The sequence below is a fragment of the Abramis brama genome (assembly GCF_963993115.1).
Source record: "Abramis brama genome assembly, chromosome: 6".
In the NCBI taxonomy this organism is placed as follows: Eukaryota; Metazoa; Chordata; class Actinopteri; order Cypriniformes; family Leuciscidae; genus Abramis; species Abramis brama.
In genome coordinates this window covers 11,705,109-11,722,779 of record NC_139968.1, presented here as the reverse complement: position 1 = coordinate 11,722,779, position 17,671 = coordinate 11,705,109, and the positions used below count along the sequence as shown (strand labels likewise).

The 17,671-nt window shown below is 38.2% G+C and overlaps 1 protein-coding gene and 1 gene segment (V, D, J or C); both read right to left on the bottom strand.

Moving 5' to 3' along the window:
• The window catches only part of LOC311084348 (uncharacterized protein), a 195,010-nt gene that overhangs the window by 132,337 nt on the left and 45,002 nt on the right, over positions 1-17,671 (bottom strand). The window lies entirely within an intron of this gene.
• Positions 15,823-16,488, bottom strand: LOC311085846 (Ig kappa chain V-II region 17S29.1-like). The segment is given in 3 exons: positions 16,431-16,488; positions 15,916-16,248; positions 15,823-15,827 (listed from the first exon to the last, which is right to left on the bottom strand).

Below are 17,671 nucleotides of genomic sequence, written 5' to 3'. Positions count from 1 at the left end.
ATATTATTATGAAGCAAAATACCTTTTTCAAGCCACAAAAACCAAATTGTAAATGCACAATACACAATCTTTCAGCCAAGGATGAAGTCAGTATGTACATATATTTGTCCCAAATCTTTATATTTTAAATGGAAAATGTGAGTGACGCTGTGGTGCAGCATTGTTTTGAACAGCTGGAGTCGTAGTTGGGTGCGCATCGTTAATGTTCAAATTTTGAAGATATGGTGTGCGCATTGCTTCTCTCAGTGAGCGACCCTTTTCACCCTTTGTTTTTCTAATGTTTGAGGCTTCTTTTAGGGGAAGGGCTCTGATAATGGTGCCGTGCAAAGTGATAAAACAATTTATGAATCATAACACGCCAAATTGGCTAGTGTGTTGATATGCGGTCGATTTACCTGCATTTCATCCGCGGGTACGGGGATGTTAATTTCAGTCCCTGGTTGCAATATAATAATTAAGTTTCTTGAATATCCATTATTTTAGTCAAAAGTTATTAAATCCTTCTGAAGTATTGTGTTTAGAATGAAAGTACAGCACATACTGTATCACCATAGCACCCCATAGCAAGGTGACATTGATACAGTGTTGAGTTTTGATCTAAACAATAATTTTGGTTGAGACTGAAATTTCAATGTTTATAGGATGTTGGATCAGCATTGAAATGCCGACAGCACACATGGATGGAGACAGTGACATTGAACTAACAGTGATTTGCAGTTGATGACCACGATGATGAGCATTTTCAACCACTTTACCCGATTTGCTCTAATCCCTTGGGGGCTTGATTCAGGGGTGGGCCTTCATGATTTTAGTAAGCCTGATGAAAAATGCTAGAAAACACGCAATGTAGTTTGAAAATGCCCACTAATTGGTAAACACCAATTTTGGTTCTGTAGGTGCATCGTAGTCTAATTGATTCTTCCTCATTAGAGAGAAAACACATCCTATGCAGAATTCTTGGTTTGTTGATCAACCCAACATACTTACATGACTTCTCCTGCACAATTTCAAACAATGGTTTGGTCAGTGTGCTAAAAGGTGTCTAGGGTAGGTTCCAGAGGCGGTTGGCAACACTGGATAATGACTGGAGTGCTGATGGAAGGAAGTTACCGTAGTTCAGGTACTAATCCAGAAATAGAAGATGAATTATGTGCTGGCGAAAGGATTGGGAAAGGTTGGAGTAAAGTTGTGAATTTAAAAAGGAAGAAAACTTGCAGTCAAGTACTGGGAACAAGCAGTGATTATTTAGAAAAAAAGTAACAGAGGTAACAGAGGTAAATCCCATCAAGAGGGGGAAAATCGCATAAAAAGATATGGTACAGTTCAGCCTATTATTGATTTTTAATTCCACTTCCCTTTTATCCAAAGAGACGGAACTATTTGCACTGTATTCATTAATGGCAAATAGCTACATCATGCTAAAATGTCATATACTGTGGTTTACATTAATGGGGTCGCTTGCAAGTCGCAGCAGCACAAATTACGTGACCAGCAACATATTTCTGCTTCAAATATTACCATACCATACCATCTTCTTCCGCTTATCCGGGGCCGGGTCGCGGGGGCAGCAGTCTAAGCAGAGATGCCCAGACTTCCCTCTCCCTAGACACTTCATCTAGCTCTTCCGGGGGGACACCGAGGCGTTCCCAGGCGAGCCGGGAGACATAGTCCCTCCAGCGTGTCCTAGGTCTTGGGTCTGCCGAGTCTGTCCAGCTTCCCCCCGCCATTGGATCCAACTCACCACCAGGTGGTGATCAGTTGACAGCTCCGCTCCTCTCTTCACCCGAGTGTCCAAGACATACGGCCGTGAAACGACCACAAAGTCGATCATCGACCTACGGACTAGGGTGTCCTGGTGCCACGTGCACTGATGGACACCCTTATGCTTGAACATGGTGTTCGCTATGGACAAACTGTAACTAGCACAGAAGTCCAATAACTGAACACCGCTCGGGTTCAGATCAGGGGGGCCGTTCCTCCCAATCACGCCCCTCCAGGTGTAAATGTCGTTGCCCACGTGGGCGTTGAAGTCCCCGAGTAGAACGACGGAGTCCCCAGTCGGAGCACTTTCCAGCCCCCCTCCCAGAGACTCCAAGAAGGCCAGGTACTCTGCACTGCCGTTCGGCCCGTAGGCACACACGACAGTGAGAGACCTATCCCCGACCCATAGGCGCAGGGAAATGACCCTCTCGTTCACCGGGGTAAACTCCAACACATGGCGGCTGAGCTGGGGGGCTATAAGCAAACCCACACCAGCCCGCCGCCTCACACCATGGTCAACTCCAGAGTGGTGAAGAGTCCATCCTCTCTCAAGGAGTGTGGTTCCAGAGCACAAGCCGTGTGTAGAGGTGATCCCGACTATAAATAATTCCCGGCTTCAAATATTGTGCGTAGTTAACAGTGAGTGGTGGTTTCAGACATTATTTTATTAAAGTGCATTTGTCAGTGCCGCACTCGTACTGACTCTTATTCTGCCTGACAGAAAGAAAAGCTCAAAGCCTACAGGCTCAGCGTTTTGACCAATAAGATGAAAGTGCCGCCCATGTGTGCAAATGAAATATCGAACCCATAAACCGATTTGTAAACCAAAAAACGAAAAATGAAAAATCGAGCCAAAATCTAATTTTTCGTTTTTTAAACTAAACTAAAAAAAAAAAACTAATAAACAAGCTGGTTTTCATTTCTTGTTATTCCATTACAAACAGGAAATGAAATGATCAAAAAGTACACAGACCGAAAAGCTAAAATGTTTTAAAAAATGTGACTGAATCCCGACACACACACTTTCATTTTATTATGCCATATCAATTTTAGATTTGATAATAATCACATACACTATCATAAACACATTATTTCTAATGTTATTCCAATTCATTCCAAATGTACTTTTGGTGCTGAAAGAGAGTATTCATACCTAATTTATACTAGTGTAAAACAATAAGAACAAAGATTTTAATTTTAAAGGACAAATGTAGGCTTATTTTATTAAAATAATAAATAAATAAAAATAATCTAGGACAGACACTTTACCTTTTACATTACATCTCTGTTTAAAAAAAACACATCATAATTTTTTTTAACTTAATTAAGTGACACTTAATTGACACTATAGTGTCAAGTTTTACTTTAGAGTTATTAAATTAATACAATAAAAGTTTTGAGCAGCTCTCTCTTCCAGTTCTTCCAGTCTTACAACCATTTTCAACTCTTTCTATGACCCCTCTTTTTCTTCAAAAATTAGAAACATTGCTTACTTACGGGCTGGTTTTCTGTTGGATCCCATATAGGTTTTCTCTCAATGTTGCACTCCTCATACTTAAATATCAGCTTGTTTGCATAGTCTGCTTTACACTGTGACATTCACAAAACAATCCACACAGAAATGTGCCACACAATCTACTAACAATCATTATAAGATCCGCGATAAATTATTTATGCAACTGCAACAGTTTGACGTCATAAACAGCCATGAGCTAAAAAAAAACAAAAAATGATGGAGACAAAGGCTTTTGTATCTTTTGTATCTCGCTGAATGGAAAGGTAGGTTAGAAATTCTCGGGTTACTTGCGTAACCATGTTCTCTGAATATGGAACGAGATGCTGTGTAGCGATGACGCAATGGGAACGCCCTCGAGGCGGTGCTGATTGTCTGAACCCATATAGATGGCTTGGGCGCCTCCTCCAATAATTTACAAAATGTATATAATGAGCGAGTACATCATGAATGCCTTTTTTCAAACCTGAATCACTACGGTAAGCTTGTAATAAGCGTTTAGACTCGGACTACTTTACACCGGTCGGATCGGCACCGCTGTGGAGTAGCGCATGCCTGCGTGACTCACACGCGTCATAGACATTAACATAGCGAAGTAGCTCCGGTTACAATGTTCTTCCGCAAGACGCATACAGTTCTGTTTATTAACTGATAGAGCGCTGATTCATCCAGTAATGAAACAAGTGAAGTCTTTATGAATCAATCATTCAAACCGATTTAAAAAATATTATGTTTCACCTGTTTGGATCTTACATGTGTACAAGCATATTCTACCCCTTCTGAGAGGGTATTCTCCACTGCTGGAGATACTAGCCTATAAGCTATAGAAGAGGTCCCAAATTATCCTAGAGAATGCAGAAGTGTTTATTTTCCTTCAGAAAAATTATTTTTGCAAAAATTGCTAAATAATATGTTGAATTTGTTGACATTACCAGTCTGTTAAACTCATTTGACAAGTATTATAAATAAACACACAAGGGATTGTGCATTTTCCCCTTACTACTATGTTTTATTAGTTGTTTTAATAATTTTTATTGAATGGGAACCGGAACCAAAATCGGAATCGTTTGGCGGAACCAGAACCGGAAAATTTCTTACGATTCCCAACCCAAGACACCACTGCCATGTTGTTCGTTCTGACAATGACATAACAGCCCATCAGGGCCGGAAAAAAGTGATCCAGGGCCAGAGAGACGGCTTGCAACTCCAGGCAATTTATGTGCCACGAGAGAAGCTCACTCGTCCAAACACAGCATGCCGGTCTGCCCTCGAAGACCATACCCCAACCAGTCAAAGAGGTCTCCGTCGTGAAAATCTGGCAACAGCAGACTATTGCTATCTTGACCCCTTGAAGCAAAAACACAATTACTGTGCAGGTCATCACTTGCAATAAAGCGAGGGCATGGAGGCTAGCAATGACGCAAATCCATTATGCTTCACTGCAAGGAGAACGAGAAAGTTCCACAGAATGTGGTCGCTGAAGCACGGAGAAGAAAGTCAGATTGAAGAATGCTAACTAGCACGGGCCAGATAAATCGCTTCTTCTGAAGAAAATCTAAGGAGCAGATGGCTCTTTCGCTGTATAGGAGTGAGTGACGTACAGTAGCACCACTGAGGAGGCTCCCGACGCCCATCAAAACCAAAAACACAATAGTTCAGGAGGGTGGTGGAGCAGAGGCAGTCTTGGTGGAGGGATGGAGGGCCAGGCCCGTGCAGGGGAATGAACCAGGACATGGCAATGGTGGGCCTAGGCCGTGGAGCGAGCGTGGGTGGGCCTGGGCCGTGGAGCTTGGGTGGACCTGGGCCGTGGAGCGTGGGCGGACCTGACAGTTCAAGTGGCCAGGGCGACACGGCCTCTGAGACCTTAATAAGGTACCTACTGCCCCTCCCCAAAATTTTCTTAGGACGAGACTCTGGAACAGCGATGGCCATCTTGGCCGGAGACAAATTCTCAGGCGTGCCGGCCAACTTGGGCGAGGGCTCGCGGGCTGGAGCCGATGTGTGTAATGCCCACACACACAAAATAGTTGAGGCCATTATCATAAGAGCTGCATCATCCGGAGTTGACTCAGGCGCAGCGGCCATCTTGTCCGAAGACACAGGCGTGGCTGACATGACGTAAACAGTCCCTGGCTGGGTAGGCATGACGTGAACTCTGGCTGGGCAGGCATGATGTGAACAGTCTCTGGCTTGGCAGGCATGATGTGAACAGTCTCTGGCTGGACAGGCATGATGTGAACATTCTCTGGCTGGGCAGGCATGACGTGAACAGTCTCTGGCTGGGCAGGCATGACGTGAACAGTCTCTGGCTGGGCAGGCATGATGTGAACAGTCTCTGGCTGGGCAGGCATGACGTGAACAGTCTCTGGCTGGGAAGGCATGACGTGAACAGTCTCTGGCTGGGCAGGCATGACGTGAACAGTCTCTGGATGGGCAGGCATGACGTGAACAGTCTCTGGCTGGGCAGGCATGACGTGAACAGTCTCTGGCTGGGCAGGCATGACGTGAACAGTCTCTGGCTGGGAAGGCATGACGTGAACAGTCTCTGGCTGGGCAGGCATGACGTGAACAGTCTCTGGCTGGGAAGGCATGACGTGAACAGTCTCTGGCTGGGCAGGCATGACGTGAACAGTCTCTGGCTGGGTAGGCATGACGTGATCAAATCGTCGGCAGATTGGGCTGGGTTTACCCAGTCTAGTATGTGATTCAATAGTGCTTTGAAAACTGCGCTGGAGCATCGGAGCCCCGGTATCAGCCGTCCCATCACTAGGCTACCCTGCATGATTAGAGACACTCGTCAGCTAAATGTGACTATCATTTGGACTGCTTGTGCTAATCACTCACCTCTTTGAAGATCTTCCAGATCGCTACACACCTTTAAATAAAGCACTGTTACGCTAACCTCTGTGTATCCTCTCCTGTTTCATGACAGAAGACCAGACCTCAACAGACAACACCCACCATGGACCTCCTATCATATTATCCAGCGAATCAGCTCTTATCCATTTTTCAAGATGGTCGACCATTCGAGGTGTACATTGAAAAATGTATTGAGCTCTCCAACCTTCTTCCATGGAATGATGATACAATGAAGATCATGTTTTGGTGTGGATTAGATGGCCATCTTTATCACCAGATACCAGCATCAGCTACCACTTGTTTCCTTGAGAGCTAAATTAATTGTGCCGTGGCTAAGTAGAATTTGCATCATCGTTGTCAAATTTGAAGACGATAATTTCACTCAGTTGCTTCCTCCCCAGTCCACTCCAGCCATCCTTGCACCAGAGTTCGCTCCAGTTCATGAGTCCAATCCAGAATCTGTTCAAGCCCCTGAGTACAGTCCAGTGACGGCTCCAGCCCGAGCACCACCCTGTCATGGCCAAAGTGGCCGTTCCTGTTTTCTATGCTTCTGGGCAGAGATGTAAACTCGAGTCTGCGACTTGGACTCAAATTGCACTTAAGCCGCAAAAAAATGACTTGCGACTTGGACTAGTGAACAACTGACTCGAGACTTGACTTGAACTTGAAGACAGAGGGCCCTCTCTTGCACCCAGTGCAACTGACTTTGTACACCGACGTATTTATCATTCCTATTTTGCACTCGACGCACAGCGGACTTTTCCTTTTTTGAATTTGCGCTCCCGGGGGCAGTTCAGCAAAAAGAGGAAGCGTGTTCCGGTGCAAACGTTCCCTGGTACTATTTTGCTGTTCCAGAAAACAATTCCGCCACTGACCAGGAAAAACCTAGTCTTAAGTCAGTGGTGCATTTTCAGTGGCATGGTCAGATGCTATTTTAAAGGCGCATGCTTGGCCATAATGTAGCGTGTGCACAACGTGCATTCACTTTGCTTTTCTCATCTACACACAGATGCAGCAGTTGCAATTTTTGGAAACCATACATAAATACAAGGAAAAATATTCCACACAAGGGAAATCACTGTGGTGTCCATGAAGATGTGAAAAAATAGGCATAAATCTAGCTTACACATTTACCCAAATTATATGCCTGTTTAAGCGAAGCTAATTTGGGTGGGTTTCTCCCATCCCCATACAATGTCACTTCTCTGTCTTTTACGGCCCTGACGAGAACGCTGGTCACCTCGGCTGTGAACCGCTCCTGGCGTGCGCCTGGCAAATCCGTCGTTGTAATAGCAACCCGCCATGTAACAAGCACGCCTGCTCTTAAAGGGAATCTGAGATGATGCTCTTATTGGTTTATTTCACGTTACGCCCAAACCACACCTATGAGTAATGTAGCTACTTCAGACCAACCCATTTTAGATTTGCATCAGGTGCAAGAGATTATCCCGCCAGTATAATAGCAACAGCGCCCAAGACCCGCCGACAAAGATACTTGCGTTTCAGATCGTTAAAATAGGGCCCAGACACTCGTGAAAAACATAAGCCATTTTGGTACGGCATTTCCGATTACGCTCTCTCTTTACTACCCCCCACATTACAGCATGAAACGCAACATTTTATTATTCATTTTTAATTCATTCATTCCCTATCAACATGTGCTGCAGCAAACACACCAAGCCAGTGTTATTATATTACGCGTAACACATCTGAAGGCATGCGCATTCCCCCATTGGAAAAGTGCTGTTATATAAATTAACAGCAAACATTAACAATATATTCAAGTCTTACCTTGTGATAATCTTCTAGTCATTTAATTTGAAAAGCAATCAATAAATCCAAAGGGGAGCTGTGGTGTTGCACAGGTTCTTTGTGTTGTTTACTGTAACGCTTGTTTATACACAGGTTTTGTTACCGGCGGGGCTCACTGAAAGACTACATTACCCATTACTGCTTGAGAACTACAGCAAACTACGGCAACTCAAATAGATGAAAATACACAGCAATTTTTTTCTTGTGGTGACCATTCCTATTGTGAATTTTTTTTTAATTAATGATTTAAGTAATACTTTGTGTGCTTTATTAGACATTTAAGTATAAATCAGTGTTGGTATTTCAAAACATGTTTAATTACAATAACTAGCTGGAAGAACTATTACTAAAAACAGACCAAAGATTTGAGACTTGACTTGGACCTCAAAGAATTTAACACTAAAAGCTTCAATGTTCGAGTAAGTATTTAAATTAGTTTAGGTTTATGCTATTTCTGTACATTCATTTAGCACCTCCCTGTTTAGGTTGTAATGGATTGGTCTGTTTTAGTATTGAATAGTCTTTAGCTCAATCGAGACCACTGAACACAGAACACTGTGACTTTAGTGCCTGTGTGTTTTCATACAGCTCTATATATTTAAGTATTTTAAAAGGATAAGCAATTTGTCAGCTTATGACAAACATTAACTTCTTGTGCGCTTTTCAGTGGTGGAACACTGATCTGTTGAGACCATCCCAACAGTAAAACAAAAACAAAAAAACAGCTCTAGACACACCTCGTCCATTGCATAGACAGTAACATAAATGGACACAGTAGATGGTATATTAATGGTCTTCTAGTAGCTGTGCCAAGAGAAATCTGAATCATTCCCTTCTGAAACTTGCAGAGACGGAGAGTGTGAGTAGGAGCTGTCCATGAGCTAGGAGCAGGAGAAACTTTTGCTAAGTATTCTGATTAATTATTTTGTCATTTTGCCTCCACGTCCCCCCGATTGCGTGCGAGCTTCTACTCCTGTCCATACGGAAATCTCTCTACTGTGTGACAGAGAGTCGCGTGGTTATGACGCAATCGTTAGCCTATTTTTACAAAAACTGCTTCTACGGGGCCATAATGTAAGATACAAGGTAATGGAGCCTTTTATACATTTTCGTGTTTCTTTAGAAATAAATAATGGACAAATGGAGTCTTTAAACGCCTCAGATGTAAAGTTATTCGCTGTCAAAGTGACGCCAAAATGAATGGGAGTCAATGGTATGCTAACAGCAGGTGATGGTCTGCTAATCAATGGCGGCGCCCGGGGAAGCTTCAGTATTTTATGAAACAGTGCCCCCCAGTGACTTTGTTATCATTCAGTTAAGCTTCATCCAATTATCTACTTCCTGTTTACTCACCTTTCACGCTGTGTCCGATCCATTCTGCTATTAAAATATCAAACTTACCATCTTGCCTGCTTCGTTTGTACGAAACCTGACAGTAACAATCATATCGCACTTGGAACTTGGAACACGATCTGCCCCATTACAGGAGATGGGAAGAAGAGAACAGGGGAGCGACATCTTCATCCTCTGGTAGCACTAGTGAAAAACTGATCTGTTGAGACCATCCCAACAGTAAAAAAAAAACAGATGAAGACACACCTCGTCCATTGGCACTTAAGACACCATTTTAAATGTGGCCAATACTGTGAATTGTACTGCAGCCTAAAGTGAGTTATAAAGCATTATCCAACATCTCTTACATGTTCACAGTCCACTGTGCCACAGTTCTGATGAGTGGAATCTATTTTAAAGTATAACAGCACAAGCTAATGGTTCAAGTGAGATGAGATGCCTTTAAGTGTTTAATGTGGGCCATTGCTGTCCTCTGGTGGTCAAAAACAGTAACTGTAACAAAGTATTTACTTGGTGGGATGAAAAGAAGGATATTTGAGATTTTAAAAACTTGAACATTTTGAAAGATGTCACATCGTAAATTCAGAGTGGACAACAGAAATTAAAAAGTTATAAAAAAGTGGGAAGTAAAAGAGAAAAAAAAAAAAAGACCTCGATCGTGGACCTCAAGGAAAAAATAATTAAAATGAATAAACAAACCCTTGGAATTAAACAGGCTGATTTTCCTGCTAAGCCTGCCAAAAGAGATTCATGTTTGTTCAGTTTCATATAGTATAGACATTATGTGCCAGAGAAACAAGCACACAGCCATCTTTCGAATTTTGTGTTTGAACTTCAGTTTTTGCGGTAGCTCTGTGTATTTCTATGGCATCGCTGTCGAATAAGCAGCCGCTCACCTTGTTCTGGCATCAGCTGTTTTTGTATCCCTACACCTCTCCAACTCCACCAACATAATTTTAGTATTTACCATACTCATCATCCAAGCATTAGTAGTCCCACTGGGGGGAATATCTAAGCTCAAGTTGAAGCTGCTTCCTCAAGCCCCTCCACTGCAGACAGCAAGCAAAATACACTTAACCTTATTAGCTTAAAGATTATATGGGCAAAGGAACTCGTGAAATAAGTTTTAATATGACCTAAATTTAGCAAATACACAAAATCCACATCCTTAGATTTAGTCCTTGCACAGTACCTTCTGTTTTAAAGCACACTCAGTGAACAAAGGTTCACAACACAACGGAAATGCAAATTGGTTTTCATATACTTATATACTTGTAGTCACTATAGTCAATGTTTTTGATTTATTGTCAGCAAATGTTTTTTTAAAATCATGGTTTTCTTGCTCAACACTGCCCTCTTGTGGTCAGGAGATATTTCCTTTGTGCTGTGACTTATTTTTTATTTTATTTTTTTGTTTCAACAGAAATAAACAAATTACAAAAGCATAGAACAAAGCCAGCAAGAAACATGAAAACATTATTTCTGGTCACATATTTCTGATTCTAGGACATATTATGAAAATGAAAATCTCATGTATAATTGGGTATTATGTTTTTTATATTTACTTGCCCCTAAACAGCACATACATTGATATCAACCATATATATAAGCTTTAAACTTTAACAAAGAGAAAGACATATTGTTTAGATTATATTTTCATGTAACATATCAGTGTTTGTGTTGAGTCTTGAGGTTGTTTGAAATCCATATCTTGAAGATTTTGTAGGTCTGTATCTTGAAATTGTTTCAAGTCGTCTCCGTTTCTTGCATGAACAAACATCTTTAAGAGTCCTAAAAAGTGAATTCAGATTTATCAGTAAATTAGTATTTCAGACAAAAACATGATTTATTCACCCACATTTCAGGTTTTGTTCTTTCTGTAACATAACAATTGTATTCACTATAAAGAGCTGTAACTGCAAGAGCTGTTAAAATAAATGTAAAATAGCGTACTGATATTATAGTGAGAATTCAAGAGCACAATGTCCACATTTGGAGACATACACATATAATTTCACCAAAGAGCTCACCTATGATCACAGTGATCAGAAGACCATTTATGAAAGCAGATATGAAGATAATAATCTGCCAATGTGTCTGATTCTTCTCAATGTTCTTCACCGCTGTATGACTCTGGATCTCTGCAGTCGGTTCTATATAATATATAATATATTCAGCACTGTGCATCCATTGAAATGATACTTAACACATAGATACTTACTATGTTTAGTTACTTTACATAACAGTGTAAAAAGGATGCATTGTATAATAATTCGTTGTATGACATCAATATGATCACTGAATGTTCACTCACCAGTGATGTGTAGTCTGGTGCCGTCGCTGTATTTTGGAGGAGCGTCTGTGGTCACACAGTAATAAAGTCCTAAATCATCAATAGTGACATTATTTATGAATAGATGAGGTTTACTTTGCACTGAATATTTTTGTCTAAATCTATTATTGTAGTAATGAGGAGTTGAAGATGAGAAAGTGCGTAATATCAAAACTGGAGAATCTGGAAGTTTTAGTAATAACCAGTTAACCTCCTTTACATCAAAATCACAGTTTATAGTCACATTTTGACCCAAATCTGTTAGTTGATCAGTTAAAGTCTCCGCACCTTCACACCATATGAGCAGATCTGTGGAATAAACACCACACACGCATACTATGGATTATTATTATGTCATTAAACATTATAAATAATCTTATAAAGAACAATAAAATATCCGGTAACACTTTAGAATACTGTATCTTACTTACTGCATAACTAGTAAGGAATTATTGAAGAACTAATAGGTAATTCTTCATTAACTACTTCTTCACTACTGTTAACTACTAAGGAAGATGTGTTAACTAATCAGTATGTAATAGAATTTTATGATTGTGTTAAGTATCAGTTAGTTAATCAATAACTAATGAATTATGTCATATCTCCTGAAGAACTACTATTAATTATCTACTAATTAAGTTTCAAGAAAAATAACTAAAAAGTAACTAATGAACAGTCATACAAAACTACATTGAGTTGTGACCTTCCTTATTTACTAATGTTATTAATAGAAGAAAATACAAGTTTAACAAATTCATATAAATGTTAAAGAGGTTTTGGCCTATTTGGTTTTGTGAGTGTGTTCTGTAAGAAATAAACTTCAGAAAGGAACCCCACTCAAGTGCCTTGCCTTACCTCAGATTAGTTTTTATATTGTATATACAGTACAATACAGTGTGTCTGTATTGCTCAGCATAGAATGCCATTGAGTAAATTCATGTATTTGAGGCAATGACTGAGGGAAACTGAACATGTAAGGAACTTGTTAGTAATTAATAAATAATTGTTAGATAATTCTTCAGGAATTACTTAGAACCTGAAACAGTATTCTAAAGTGAAAATATAGGAAACCCATTAGTAATTAATAAAGAATTACCAATTAATTATCCAGGAATTAGCTTACTTATAACCTGAAACAGGATTCTAAATATGAAAATATAGGGAACCTATTAGTAATTAATAAATAATTATTAGATAATTCTTCAGGAATTACTTAGAACCTGAAACAGTATTCTAAAGTGAAAATATAGGAAACCCATTAGTAATTAATAAAGAATTACCACATACTTCCCAGTCAAATCAAACTTACTGTTAAATTTTTTTTTGTTGCTTACTGTTTATTTTGTTTTTGTCACAGTTAATCGATCCGTGTGTTCATTTTGCGTATCTGAAAACTCTTGGAACTCAGATAAAAACTATTCCAAGTGTAATCACCCGGTCTCTGTTCTCCACTTATCTTTCTTATTAGTGCTAAATGACTAAAACTGTCTAAAAAACTAAAAAATATTGTTCAGTGCTTTTTACTTTTTAAGTACTTTAAAAATTAATTACGTTTGTACTTTTAAAGTTAATTTGAAAATGAATAGGCCTAATTATAATTTTACTGAAGTCATATTTTATTGGGGTATCCATACTTTTACTCAAGTTCTTGATTTGTTTTGTGTACTTCATCCACCACTCCACTGAAAAAAACCTGGATTATTGTAGTACCGGTAACTATGACTGTTCATTAGTAGTTACTTCAAAGTTATTTTTATTGAACCCTAATTAGTAGATAATTAATAGTAGTTCTTCAGGAGATATGACATAATTCATTAGTTATTGATTAACTAACTGATACTTAACACAATCATAAAATTCTATTACATACTGATTAGTTAACACATCTTCCTTAGTAGTTAACAGTAGTGAAGAAGTAGTTAATGAAGAATTACCTATTAGTTCTTCAATAATTCCTTACTAGTTATGCAGTAAGTAAGATACAGTATTCTAAAGTGTTACCAAATATTCATAAAGTACAATAAACTCACAGAGGTAAAGCTGCACAATCTTCATGATGTTAAAACACTTGTTTCTTTCACACGGCTGTAGAGATGTAACTTTACCTCAGAGCTTTCAAATGAATAGTGTGATTAACCACAATCAAGAGGAAGTTAAAGGCAGGTTTGCTCTGACCACATGTTTAGCGTTTTTGTCTGTTTGTTCAAAACTCAACCCTTGACCTAAATATCTCTTGTTTTTAAAAATATATATATTTATATCTAATTCACTGGCAGCAAAATGACCCAAGACACTGAGAACAGCACCATTTTTTTTTCTTCAGTGTCATTCAAACACATATATTATGTTTTCTTCAACTATTCTCGTTCTAACCCGTGATTATTAACTCATAAGTTTAGAGGAGGTTTATGGTTTCTGTCTCTTGAATTTCAATGCTCTCAGCAGCCACTAATTCACCATTAACAATATTTATCCTCGAGGCAAGTGAGAATGTATTTTAATTAATCTGGATTGAATTTCTTTTTGTCTAGTACGCCCTCTTTTAACAAGAAAAGAAGTGTGAAACTTATTTCTCATATTTGTTAAACAATTTATTAATCTTTGTTAATGTTCATTGTTAGTTCATGTTTGCTCAGGTTCATTAAATAATATTAACATATACAACTTTTGTTTTCAATAATGTACTTCAATAACTTTCAATAAAAATTTAATTAGCATGAACTAAAACTTCAAGTTTCTCTTGACTTCAAGTTTTGTCAAATCTATGTAAAACACAAAACATAAACTAGCAGAAAATGTCATGATTACAAAAAAAAAAAAAAAAAAAAAATGAGATGTGTGATTTAATATCAAGAATAACAAAAAAAAATGCTGACAAAAAAAAAGAAGCTGTTTCAGCCCCAAGAAACCTCATCATCCATGTGGTTTACCACTTTTACTGCTGAGCATGTCAGCGCACTTATAATAGAGAGAGAAAAAAATGATTATATTACTATAAGCAAGATCTCCACTTAAAACAGTACCAGCAAAAAGTGTTACTATCATACACACACTGCATATTTACATACAATGCAGCAAACTCATAAATGGAAATGGAAATTAAAATCTACAAATGTAAAACATAATAACAATACATTTTAGTTTGTAAAAAAAAAAAAAAAAAAAAAAAAAAAAAGCATATGTAGGCACACTCTGTATTCATAAAGTGTATCACATCATACATTGGCTGTAATAGACAGTAGTGATCTGCTCCTGACTAGGCCTGGTGTTACTGGAGCACATGAAGAAATCAACTTCAGCACACTGAAAGAGGACGATATTATATATGAATGGACATATACAGTATGATAGACATAATGTACAGTCAGCCGATAGGAAAATAAACCCTAATAAGGTGATCAGGACCCCGAAATGAAGCATAGGGGTCTTGTATCATCCTGAAGGACTAATAGAAACAGATGAAGGATGATGTGAGAGATATAAAACTAGCACAATGATCAAATATAAGGTTTAGCACTAATTACAAGAAATATATTTGATCAGAATGCTGCAACTAACCAATCAGAATTGAGTATCCCAGACAGCATGTGTGCTGTTTTTAAAAGTAATTTTCTAAACCACATTTCATATAATTTATTTAATGTAGTACATTATCTGAAGTTGACAGGATTTAAGTAAATTAACCACTACTAAAAGATAACTATTATATCACTATACTAACCTAAGAGCATAGTGCAAAAATAATGTGGCCAGGTTATATTTAAACTAATATATTAAAAATAATTAAGATAATTTATTTAAGAAGTGTCTTACCTGTGGATCATTTGTGTTTTGAGCTGCAGTGGTACTTTGAGGTTTATCTGAAGTATTTTTAGATCTTCTAGTTGCGTCAATGCAGCTCTTCACCAAACCTGAAACAACAGTGAATAAACATCACTGAGACACTTCTTGACAGTTTAAACAAAGAGCAGATATAATATGGCTGAATTTGTGTATTGATTTAGAGTTTGTCTCCATGTAGTTAATTCAATGAAATTTTTACAAACCTATCACAGCAATGGTCAGAAGCACATTTATCAGGACAGATATGATGGTCATATTTCTCCATGGTATCTGGTGTTGTGGAGCGTCATCTGTCTGATTCCTGTGGACGGAGTCTGTAAAAGGTTTGTAGTTCAGTCTTTATTCAGTTTCAGTCTTTAACAGAACAATGAAACTCAGATATCAGTTCTTTAAAATCCATTATATTGACTGAAAATACACATGAAATGATAAAATAACTCACCGCTGATGTAGATTTTGGTGCCGTTGTTGAATTTAGTTGGTTCACTAGTTTTCACACAATAATAAACTCCTAATTCATCAATGGTGATATTTTTGATGAACAGACGACTGTTAGTTTTCACTGAGTATTTGTGTTTAAAGCTGCTGTTTTCATATTCACCTCCTTCAACTGTGCTAAGATAAGTGCGTAAGATCAACACTGGAGGATCCGGTAATCTCAGTTTGTACCAGTAAATCTCCTTTATATCAAGATCACAGGTTATAATCACATCAGATCCTAAAGTTACTGGTGTGTTTGTTAGACTCTCTGTGGCTTGATACAACATGAACAGATCTATGACAGAAAGAAAAACACATTTATTAAGATATAAAATTTAAAAGAAAACTGACTCAATCAAATGTGACGTGAGAAACTCACAGATCTGCAGCTGTATGATCTTCATTGTCTGATCCAGATGAATAATATCTGCTATAGTGATCATTCACACATCTCGAACTGTGAGCGGAAACACAAACCTCGACCACACAGACGAGAGGGGAAGTCAGAGCTGGCCTTCTCTGAGAACATGATCATTCTTAGTTGTTTAAATCAACAAGTCATTAAAAGATGCAGTGTGTGTTAATATGCCAGTGTGTTTTATTTGAATATACAGATGTGTGAATTTTGATTTGCTCCTCAAAAAATCACATAACTTTTATATAACCATATAAAATTGTATTTATTTATTTATTTATTATTTGCTACCAGCACCAGGTGACATATCAGATTGAGCTTTGACTAAAATGCCATTGCAAAGACTCATGCTTAAAGAAAAACATCTGATGATATCTTGATGAACAAATCAAAATGTGCACGTCCGACTGGCTGTTTGTTCAGATGTTTAGTGGAAAAACATGCAGAGTTTCCACATTTTCATAATGCAAGAATTTTTTCTCAGAGTTTATTTTAATTTAAATATATTGTATTGTTTGCTTATATTGTTAATTGTGAACATTGTGACTGTCAGTCCTACATTTTAATAATCAATTCCAATTATAAATTTGCATTGCAATTCATATCTCTACCACATGATGCCACTGTAAACTTTTGTAGAGACTTTAAAGAGGCATTTACCTGAAATATGTCCAGGACAGCCTAATATTGTGAAAGATCAGCCAATCTAGGCAAGGCAAGTTTATTTATATAGCACATTTCATACACTATGGCAATTCAAAGTGCTTTACATAGAGAGGAATAAAAATAATCACAAAATAAAAGCAAGGAAAATTCCAACAGTTATTCAAAAGCTTTACATATAAAGGTATTATAATAATCACACTATAGCAATTCATTGAGCTTTGCATAGAAAATAGACACAAAATAAAAGCAGGGGAAATTAAAACAGTTATAAAAGGAATTAAAAGAGATAAATGATACAGTTATAAAATGAATTAGAGTAAAATGAATTAAAATAGTAAATAAACTTCTCATCTGGCAAAATACCGGTGTATCTTATTTTGACTCTGAGCCCACCAGATTAGTAATCTGTACCAATCCAGACCAGTAATCTGTACTAGTCACCACAGTGTTCCCTTGACCGTCATGAGTCAATCCCTCTCAAACTCCACCACAATGCCCTTCACAAAACACCGGTTATCAATCAGTGCCATTTGAGTTCAGTTTAGAATCAAAAGGAGAATGCAGAGATAAAATACAGTGTAATCAGTCGGACGAACAGTGCTCATTCAGTAAATGCACAGCTAAACAGAAGTGTTTT